The sequence below is a fragment of the Mus musculus genome, chromosome Y (genome assembly GCF_000001635.26).
Source record: "Mus musculus strain C57BL/6J chromosome Y, GRCm38.p6 C57BL/6J".
NCBI lineage: Eukaryota > Metazoa > Chordata > Mammalia > Rodentia > Muridae > Mus > Mus musculus.
In genome coordinates this window covers 76,611,524-76,620,164 of record NC_000087.7, presented here as the reverse complement: position 1 = coordinate 76,620,164, position 8,641 = coordinate 76,611,524, and positions in this window count along the sequence as shown.

The window sequence follows — 8,641 nt, the reverse complement described above, 5'->3', positions numbered from 1 at the left end:
TGCCCTGTACTGGGGCATATAAAGTTTGGTTGTCCAATGGGCCTCTCTTTCAGTGATGGCTGACTAGGTCACCTTTTGATACAAATGTAGCTAGAGTCCAGAGCTCCGTGGTACTGATAAGTTAATAATGTGGTTCCATCTGTAGGGTTGCAGATTCCTTTAGCTTCTTGTGTACTTTCTCTAGTCCTCCATTGGGAGCCCTGTGATCCATATAATAGCTGACTGTGAGTATCCACGTCTGTGTTTGCTAGGCCCTGGCATAGTCTCACATGAGACAGCTGATTAACAGTTGATGGGAGAGGATCCATTACTCAGTGAGTGGTGCTATCTCTGCAAAGATGGTGATAAAATATATAAGAAAGCAACCTGAGGGTAGTGTTTGAAAAATGAGTCAGTGTTTAAGAGAACTGGCTGCTCTCTTAGAAGGTCAGGATTTGAATCACAGAACTCAGGTGGCAGCTCACAGCCTCATGAAGCTCCAATATCAAGGGACCAAGCTCCCTCTTATGGACTCTGTGAACCCTGGACAAAAAAGGCCCACAGACATTCACGCAAACAAAACATTTTTATATATACATATATGTTATTAAAATAAAAGTTAAAAGGCATTTTTAAATTTTGTAAGTAGAAAAGCTGAGAAAACTGTGTTGAGAAACAAGCCAATAAGCAGCCTTGCTCCATGTACCCTGCCTATAATCCTACATGGGTTCCTGCCCTGATTTCACTCAGTGATGGAGTGTGATGTGGAAGAATAACACAAACTAATCTTTTTCAAAAGAGAAGGGAGGAGAGGGGGATTGGAATGGGGATTTGTTGATGGGAAACTGTGAAGGAAGTTATCATTTAAATTGTAAATAGATAACTAAATTAATGATGAAAAAAATAAGTCCTGTCAAGAAGTCCAATGTGACAGTGTGAAACTGCTAATCTACAACCTGCTAAACTCACATGTGCGGGGTGTGGGCATGCAAGTGTTCTGTCTGAGCCTGCAGGCCACTTAAATCCTCAAAAGCCCTGTGGAGTTCAACCCTGACTTCCTGGCACAGATGATCCCCAAAGTGTATTGGGAAGTGCTTGTGCAGGTAGCAGACACCTCAATCTTGGCCCAGGTACACAAATAGCCAACTAGCTGCTATGAACAGGACAAGATACTTTTGAGGAAGATGTACCCACGTGTGGCTTGAGATTGATGTACTGGATGGTACTCTGCAATGGTCAGAATCCAGTGTTCTTTTCCCCATCATCCACAGGATCACCAATATGCTGTAGAATGATGAGGAGACAGAGAGGTAACCTTGCTAGCCACCACAATGCGATGTGGGAATGGGTATCCAGATGGAGGAAGACCCTCATGAAACAGTGGGGAGGGGATGGGATAGAGGGTTTCTGGAAGGGTGGGAAACTGAAAACGGACATCATTTGAAATGTATATAAAGAAAATATACAATTAAAAAAAGACCAACCAAAGAGTACATAGGGCGGGGCCCATTGCTGCAGCTTCATATGTAGCAGAGAATGGCCTATTTGGACACCAGTGAGAGGTGAAGCTCCTGTTCAAGAGAAGGCTCTATACCCCAGTGTAAGGGAATGTCAGGACTAGGAAGTAGGAGTGGGTATTTTGTTGATTACTGAGAGGAGGGATGGCATAGTGGGTTTTCAGAGGGGAAACCAGGGAAGGGGATAACATTTGAAATGAAAATAAAGAAAATGTCTCATAAAATAAAATAAAATAAAACAAAATAGATTGAAAACAACCACCTAGACACAATAAGTTAATAGCAGAATAATAAATAAGACAGTGTAGTGGTGCATACCTTTTATCCCTGCTCTTGGTAGGCAGAGGCAGGGGCAGGCAAATTTATGAGTTCAAGGCCAGCCTGATCTCCAGATTGAATTCCATGACAACCAGGGCTAAACAGAGAATCCCTGCCTCGAAAAAACAAAAAACAATAAACAAATAAAGAGAAAATGAATGACACACAGGCATACAGAAGAGGACTGGTCCCAAAGACAGCTCTGTCCTAAATATACTAGAGCACATTGCTTCACAAAATGAATTCTGAACATGCTCTCACATAGTGCATTTGAATATACTTTCTAGGTTAACCCCATATGATCACAAGAAACAAAAGGTAACAAGAAGATCAGAGTCAGAAGTATATCTCAGACTCATGTCAAAGACAGTCTGGGAGGCACACCATGCTTCGGTTTTCAAAGTTCAATAGAGTGGTTCTCCACCTTTTTAATACTGCGGTTCCTTCATATATATACTTCCTTATGCTGTGTGGTGCCCCAACCGTAAAAATATTTTTTGCTGCTTCATAACTGAAATGTCCTACTGATATGAATTGTAACATACATTTCTGACATACAGATAGTCTTAGACAACTCCTGTGAAATTTGTCACAAGGACTAGCAACCTACAGGTTGCCAACCACAGTGCCAGCAACTAGGAAAACTAGCCAGCCCCTTGATTTTTACAATGTTGCCTTCCGTAACTGTGGTAGAATAGATGTGCTCTATTTTAGTGGTCTAAGCATGTTAGGATCTGTAACACTACCTGGAAACACACATACCAAATTGGATAAGGGAGTCTATTTTTTCTGTCCTGGACCTTGCAGGTTTGAGTCAGCTCTAACCAAATAGAAGAGAAAGGATACTGGATGAATTCCTACTCAAAGTCTTTGGAGACAACAGGGATTTTATTGGGTTCTCATGGAGAATGGGAGAGTGTTTGTGCTCCATTAAAAAGGTACTCACATTCACTATTTTGATGCCTTTCTTTCTATTTGAGTGTGCTTTGTACTTTTGTCTGCTATGTGTTGTGTTCTGTGTTCTTTCATACTAACTCTAGGGTTCTTCCCATACTTGGAAAATGAAAGTCAGTTTGAAAACCTTTCATATTTGTTCTCTGTATAGAAACTCTCTCTCTCTCTCTCTCTCTCTCTCTCTCTCTCTCTCTCTCTCTCTCTCTCTCTCTCTCTCTCTCTCTCTCTCTCTCTCTCTCTCTTTGAGTTTTCAAGACAGTGTTTCTCTGTGTAGCCATGTTGTTCTGGAAATCACCCTGTAGACCAGGTTGGCCTCGAACTTAGAAATTCACCTGTCTCTGCTTTTCGAGTGCTGGGGTTAAAGGTGTTTGCCACCAACACTTGGAAATATGATTCTTTTAAAAAATTAGATTATGAGTCCTTTGTACCAAAAATAAGATCAAAATTTCAAGGAAGGTACTTTTAATTGAAAATGCATCTTTCTGATAAAAAAAAATGGGGTATTCCATGGAGATACAGAAGGTTGAAAATGACCCAAAAGGTATTGTTCTTCAACTAATTCCTTATCAGCTTGTAATTTTCTGAGGATATTGGCCACTGAGGCTTGAAGTATCAAAAACCCATCAGGCTATCTCTCTCTCATTCTTTCTCTCTCTTTCTCATTCTTTCACTCTCTCTCATTTTTTCTCTCTCCTCATTCTCTCTCTCTTTCTCTCTCTCTTTCTCTCTCTTTCTCTCTCTTTCTCTCTCTCTCTCTCTCTCTCTCTCTCTCTCTCTCTCTCTCTCTCTCTCTCTCTCTCTCTCTCTCTCTCTCTCGTTTTAAGCCATTCATCCAGTGGTTGGCATCTAATGTTAATCCATTTCTTGTCTATTTCACACAGTGAGGCAATCAATATTGAAGATATGACTGTGAAATGGTCCTTCTTACTTTTTTTTTTCTTTTGCTTTTTTGAGACAGGCATGCCATGGACTCATTCATAACAGTTTTTCTCTCTAGAATAAGTTTGCATGCTTTAGCACTTGATAATAATCTCGATTGTTGATTTATTTTAATATCTGTGAGTTTCTGCAGTAACTGATTCTATTAGTTAGTGATTAGTTGCTGTGAAAAGACATCATGACCAAGGCCACTCATAAGAGACTCATTTCATTAGGGCTTTTCTACATTTCATTACACGTTCAGAGGTTCACTCCATGATCATCAAGGCAAAAAATATGGCACTGTCTAGGCAGACATGGTGGTGGAGAGGAAGTTTCGATTATGCACCTTCATCCAAATGCTTCGAGGAAAAACTATGTATTTTGCAAACAGGGAGGGTCTCTTCCACACTGGTAGAGCTTTAAAGCCCCAGAGTGATATGCTTCCTCCAGCAAGGCCAGACCTACTCCTACAAAGCCACACATCCTCATAGGCCAACTATATTTAGAATGCCACACTGGTTTCATAGCAACTTGACAAGATCTAGAGTCTTCAAAGAGAAGGAGACTCAGTTGAGAAGATGCCTCCATAAGATCCAGCTGTTAGGAATTTTCTTAATTGATGGGAGAGCACCCACTCCATTGTGGGTGTTGACATCCTTGTGGTGGTAGTCCTGGGTTCTTTAAGAAAGCAAGCTAAGCAAGATTAGAGGAGCAAGACAATAAGCATCACCAATCCATAGCCTATGAATGAGCCTCTGATTCCAGGATCCTGTGTTGTTTCAGTTTCTGTCCCAACTTATTTGGTGATAAACAGCAATGTGGAAGTATAAGCTGAATAAAACCTTTGCTATGGAATTTGCTCTTTGGACATGGTGAATCCTTACAACAATAAAAAAACAGTAAGGTATTCTTAGGGAAAAAATGTCTAACAGTGCCAATGTCACTTGTCTTATAACCACAAATAATAATGTGTAGACATTTTATTTTTACTTAGAGATAAGCTATACTCATGTACCTACCTGAGATGTAATTGTTCTAGTTTTCTTCTTTCTCACCATGTAGAATACTACAATAAAAAATAACTTAGAAATAAAAAGGATACAGATTGTCACTGAGGAAGACAAAACAGAAAGTTAAGTCAGTAACAGCAAACACTGCTTATTGGCTTGCCACTGTCTTAGCCACTGTTCTATTGCTATGAAGAGACACATTTGGTGACGGCAACTATTAGAAAACAAGGCATTCTTTGTGTAGAGAAAGGCCATTGACTTGTTTGAGTTAATTTTATATCCAGCTACTTCACCGAAACTGTTTATCAGGTTTTGGTGTTCTCTGGTGGAATTTTTAGGGTCACTTATATATACTATCATATCATCTGCAAAAAGTGATATTTTTACTTCCTCTTTTCCAATTTATATCTACTTGATCTCCTTTTGTTGTCAAATTGCTCTGGCTCATTCTTCAAGTACTATATAATAAACAGGATGAGAAAGAAATTAGGGAAACAACACCCTTCTCAATACTCACAAATAATAAAAATATCTCGGCGTGACTCTAACTAAAGAAGTGAAAGATCTGTGTGATAAGAACTTCAAGTCTCTGAAGAAAGAAATTAAAGAAGATCTCAGAAGATGGAAAGATCTCCCATGCTCATGGATTGGCAGGATCAACATTGTAAAAATGGCTATCTTGCCAAAAGCAATCTACAGTTTCAATGCAATCCCCATCAAAATTCCAACTCAATTCTTCAACGAATTAGAAGGAGCAATTTGCAAATTCATCTGGAATAACAAAAAACCTAGGATAGCAAAAACTCATCTCAAGGATAAAAGAACCTCTGGTGGAATCACCATGCCTGATCTAAAGCTTTACTACAGAGCAATTGTGATAAAAACTGCATGATACTGGTATAGAGACAGACAAGTACACCAATGGAACAGAATTGTAGATCCAGAAATGAACCAACTCACCTATGGTCACTTGATCTTCGACAAGAGAGCTAAAACCAACCAGTGGAAGAAAGACAGCATTTTCAACAATTGGTGCTGGCACAACTGGTTGTTATCATGTAGAAGAATGCGAATCGATCCATACATATCTCCTTGTAGTAAGGTCAAATCTAAGTGGATCAAGGAACTTCACATAAAACCAGAGACACTGAAACTTATAGAGGAGAAAGTGGGGAAAAGCCTTGAAGATATGGGCACAGGGGAAAAATTCCTGAACGGAACAGCAATGGCTTGTGCTGTAAGATCGAAAATTGACAAACGGGACCTAATGAAACTCCAAATTTTCTGCAAGGCAAAAGGCACCGTCAATAAGACAAAAAGACCACCAACAGATTGGGAAAGGATCTTTACCTATCCTAAATCAGATAGGGGACTAATATCCAACATATATAAAGAACTCAAGAAGGTGGACTTCAGAAAATCAAATAACCCCATTAAAAAATGGGGCTCAGAACTGAACAAAGATTTCTCACCTGAGGAATACCGAATGGCAGAGAAGCACCTGAAAAAATGTTCAACATCCTTAATCATCAGGGAAATGCAAATCAAAACAACCCTGAGATTCCACCTCACACCAGTCAGAATGGCTTAGATCAAAAATTCAGGTGACAGCAGATGCTGGCGTGGAAGTGGAGAAAGAGGAACACTCCTCCATTGTTGGTGGGATTGCAGGCTTGTACAACCACTCTGAAAATCAGTCTGGCGGTTCCTCAGAAAATTGGTCATCGTACTACCGGAGGATCCAGCAATACCTCTCCAGGGCATATATCCAGAAGATGCCCCAACTGGTAAGAAGGACACATGCTCCACTATGTTCATCGCCACCTTATTTATAATAGTCAGAAGCTGGAAAGAACTCAGATACCCCTCAACAGAGGAATAGGTACAGAAAGTGTGGTACATCTACACAATGGAGTACTACTCAGCTATTAAAAAGAATGAATTTATGAAATTCCTAGCCAAATGGATGGACCTGGAGGGCATCATCCTGAGTGAGGTAACACATTCACAAAGGAACTCACACAATATGTACTCACTGATAAGTGGATATTAGCCCAAAACCTAGGATACCCAAGATATAAGATACAATTTCCTAAACACATGAAACTCAAGAAAAATGAAGACTGAAGTGTGGACACTATTCCTCTCCTTAGAAGTGGGAACAAAACCCCCATGGAAGGAGTTACAAAGTTTGGAGCTGAGATGAAAGGATGGACCATGTAGAGACTGCAATATCCAGGGATTCACCCCATAATCAGCATCCAAAACCTGACACCATTGCATACACTAGCAAGATTTTATCGAAAGGACCCAGATGTAGCTGTCTCTTGTGAGACTATGCGGGGCCTAGCAAACACAGATGTGGATGCTCACAGTCAGCTAATGGATGGATCACAGAGCTCCTAATGGAGGAGTTAGATAAAGTACCCAGGGAGCTAAAGGGATCTGCAACCCTATAGGTGGAACAACATTATGAACTAACCAGTACCCCGGAGCTCTTGACTCTAGCTGCATATGTATCAAAAGATGGCCTAGTCAGCCATCACCCGGAAAGAGAGGCCCATTGGACACGCAAACTTTATATGCCCCAGTACAGGGGAATGCCAGGGCCAAAAAGGGGGAGTGCGTGGTTAGGGGAGTAGGGGTGGGTGGGTATGGGGGACTTTGGTATAGCATTTGAAATGTAAATGAGCTAAATACCTAATAAAAAATGGGAAAAAAAAGAAGAAAACACGGCATTTAACTGGAGGCTTGCTTACATTTTCAGAAGATTGTACAATCATCACGAGAGAGACCCCATCACTGGAGCAATAGAGAACTATTGATCCTTAGGCAAAGAGATAGATTCTGCCATTGCATTGGCTTCTTGAAAACTCAAACCCATCCTTGTTGATACGCCCACTTTCTCCAATGAAGCCACACCTTCTCTTATTCCTTCTAAATTTAAACTCACTGCCACTTCCTGGTGACTAAATATTCATATATATGTGTCTATAGGTGACTTTATTATTCAAACCACCACTTTTCCCATGGCTCATTCAGCTATTTTTTTTAAAATGCAGCCTAAAAGGCTCCCATTTACTAAGGACTACTGATGAGCTTAGCCACAGTGATGGGCCCTCCCACATCAATCATTAGCGAAGAGAATATCCCATAGACTTACCTAATGAACAAGTAAGTGAATAGAGACTGATCTTCAATTGTTCTCTCTTCTTAGGTAACTGTGGATTGTCAAAATTGGAAAAAAAAATAATATCCCATCAAAGTAATGTTTAACTTACACCATAACCTACAAAAACATTACTCAACACCATCTATTGCATTCTGCCCCTGCATAGACACACTTCCATGTATGGTATAAGTGAAGGGTGACTACCTCCATCAGCAAGGATACTCAATAATAGGTGACATGAGCTGAATATTTCCTATAGCCTCACAACCCCGAAATTCTACTGTGTATTACACTTACTGGGGGACTTGCCAATCTGTCCAATTTTATGCCACCAAAGCTATGACAAAAAGACTCCTCATCAAGAAATCTAATGAATTTTACCTGATTTCTTTCTCCTGAGGCAACTGAGTATTATCCCTTCATGCTTATATTGGTGTTTGATTCATCTGTAATAAACCCACTACTATTTACAGCTACATCACAGGAGGTATGACAAATACCATCTCCCATGAGTTGGCCAAACCTTTTCAGCAGCTTTTTTTGTAGTATCCTTTCTATAATAAAAATTACATTGATTTCTTTATTTTTAAGTGTGTAATTTAATGATTCTAACACATTTTCATCTCCTTCCATTTCCCCTCATTTTCTGCTACTTCATATGATATTGCAATCTATTAAAATACAGTAGTGAATACAGTGGAAAAAACAGTGTGGGAAGAATCAAAGTTCTTTATTACAAAGACAACAGATACACTGGCAGAATCTTCCAG